The 2,760-nt window shown below is 38.6% G+C and overlaps 1 pseudogene; it reads left to right on the forward strand.

The window, feature by feature from the left end:
• Positions 1-393: 393 nt before the first annotated feature.
• On the forward strand, positions 394-828 carry LOC112826828 (large ribosomal subunit protein uL24-like; annotated as a pseudogene).
• The last annotated feature ends 1,932 nt before the right edge of the window (positions 829-2,760 follow it).

Below are 2,760 nucleotides of genomic sequence, written 5' to 3' on the forward strand. Positions count from 1 at the left end.
TGTTACAGCCTTTCTTCCATCAGGACTGAACTTTGTGCATGGTGTCAGATGGAGATCCAGTTTCATTTTTCACCTATAATAATAGCTGCATAATGAGACCATGAAAGTCTTTCGGCTTTTTTCTTCTTCAAGAATTCTTTGTCTCTTCTTGGTTCTTTACCCTTACATAAAATTTTAAATTCAGCTTGCTAAATTCCTTGAGTAAGCCTGCTGGGATTTGGATTGCAATTGCATTGAGATTATTCAGAGAGAATTGACATCTTCACAATATTGCATTTACAATGTCAATATCTGCTATCCATGAACTTCATGTTTTCTATATTGATTTTGGTCTTTTAAAATACGTCTCAAGTCTTCCCTTTTGCGACCACTGCTAAAGCACCAGTGGCCAAAATGAAATTCAGTTCCTTTGTGACTTCTGACCAGAGTAAGAACCATAAAGGTCATTTCAATACCAATTTCCACATTTGCAGCAAGAGTAAGTCTCCCCTCTGCCCGAAGAGTGTAGACAGAAGTACAGTGTTCAGTCTGTGCCCATCCAAAAGGATGATGACATTCAGGTTTTGCAAGACACCACGAAGGTCAGCAAATTGGTAACATAGTCCGGGTTTATAAGAGCTCCGTCATCTACACTGAACAGGTGCAGCAGGAGAAGACTAATGGCACGACTTGTCCATGTGGCATTCATCCTCGCAAGGTAGTTAACACTAGACCAAAACTGGACAAAACCCCCCCCCCGAAGATCTTTGACCGTAAAGTCAAATCTTGTCAAGAGGAAATGAAAAGAGCAAATATAAGGAAGAAAAAATTGAGAAGATACAGGAATAAAGTAATCCTAAACTTTCATTAAAAATCGCTACAATGAGGGGCGCCTGGGTGACTCAGTCGGTTAAGTGTCTGACTCTTGGTTTTGGCTCAGGTCATGATTGTGGGGTCATGAGATCGAGCCCCAAGGCCGGCTCCCTGCTCAGAGGAGAGTCTGCTTCCCTCTCCCTCTTCGTCTGCCCCTCACCCCGCTTGCACATACTCTCTCTTTATAGATAAAATAAATAAATCTTTAAAAAGACGCTAAAATGAATAAATAAAATAATGTCTCAATGCCTTTAGAATTTTTCTCTAAAAAGAAAAAATTTGTTTTTGTTAGATTTATTCCTACATATTTGATGCTTTTGCTGATATTTGTAAATAATATACTTTTATATTATATTTTCTAAGTTTATTGCTAATGCATGGAAATCCAATTGGTTTTTTAATTTTTTAAATTGAGAAAATTCACAAATCACAGAAGTTTTCCTTTTGAAGCGTACAATCTAGTGTGTTCACAAAGTTGTGCAACCATCACCACTAATTCCAGAACATTTTCGTCTCCCCAAAAAGAGCCCTTGTATCAATTAACAATCAATTCCTGATTCTCCTTCCCCAGATAACAACTAAGTTACTTTTTGTCTCTATGGATTTGCCTATCCTGGACACTTAGTATAAATAGAATCATACAATATGCAATCTCATATGACTGGCTCCTTGCACTTAACATTATATTTTTAAGATTCACCTCCATTTAGCATGTATTAATATATCATTCCTTTTTACAGCTGAATAATATTCCATTGTATGGTTGTCCCATACTTTGTTTATCCATTCATCAGCTGATGGGCATGTAGATGGTTTCCTTTTTGGCTCTTACGAATAATGCTGCTATGAATCTTCATGTAGAGATTTTTGGGTGCACACGTGTATTCAATTCTTCTGGATGAATACTTAGGAATGAAATTGTCGGGTCATATGGTAACTCCATGTTTAACTTTTAGAGGAACTATCTAACTGCTTTTCAAAACAGCGGCACCATTGTGCATTCCCACAAGCAATATATGAGGGTTCCAGTTGCTCCCATCCTTGCCAACATTTGTTATTGTCTGTCTTTTTTATTAGAGCCATTCTAGTGGGTGTGAAGTGCTATCATTGTAGTTTTGATCCACATTACCCTAATGACTAATGATGTTGAGCACCTTTTCACGTGTTTATTAGCCATTTGTATATCCTTTTCAGAAAAATGTGTATTCATATACTTTGCCCATTTTTAAATTGGGTTATGTGTCTTTTTATTGTTGAATTGTGAGAGTTCTTTATATATTCTGGATATAAGTCCCTTATCAGATGTACAATTTGCAAATATCTGTCCTCTATTCTATGGGTTGTCTTTTTTACTTTTTTGATAGTGAAGCACAGCTTTTTATCTGTGATGTAGTTCAATTTATCTGTTTCTTTTCTTTTGTCACCTGTACTTTTTTTTTCAATTTTATTTATTCATGAGAGACAGAGACAGAGAGAGAGAGGCAGAGGGAGAAGCAGGCTCCCAAGGAGCAGGGAGCCTGATGCGGGACTCGATCCCAGGACCCTGGGATCATTACCTGAGTCGAAGGCAGACGCTTAACCATCTGAGCCACCCAGGCGCCCTGTCACCTGTGCTTTTTAATGGTGATAGACCAGATGCATCTCCCTTAAAATCAGGAAAAAGACAAGGGTGTGTCTTTGATTTAAGGGCCTCCTCTCTCACTGAGTCAATCAATCATATTGCTCCATCTCCATTGACCGTAGTGATCGCTTCAGGAAAGGACATGTGACCCAAGACAGGTCCACCAGCGTTCTTCAGTGGGATCTGTCCAACTGAGCCTGGGACGGAATAACCCATTCTCTCCCCTTTGACTGGAAAAATAAAAAAATTCATCCAGAAATAACAACCTCAGTTCCCCCTGCAGAGTG

Source organism: Callorhinus ursinus, unplaced genomic scaffold (genome assembly GCF_003265705.2).
Source record: "Callorhinus ursinus isolate GAN/ISIS: 27379988/994484 unplaced genomic scaffold, GSC_fseal_2.0 scaffold7, whole genome shotgun sequence".
Taxonomy (NCBI): domain Eukaryota; kingdom Metazoa; phylum Chordata; class Mammalia; order Carnivora; family Otariidae; genus Callorhinus; species Callorhinus ursinus.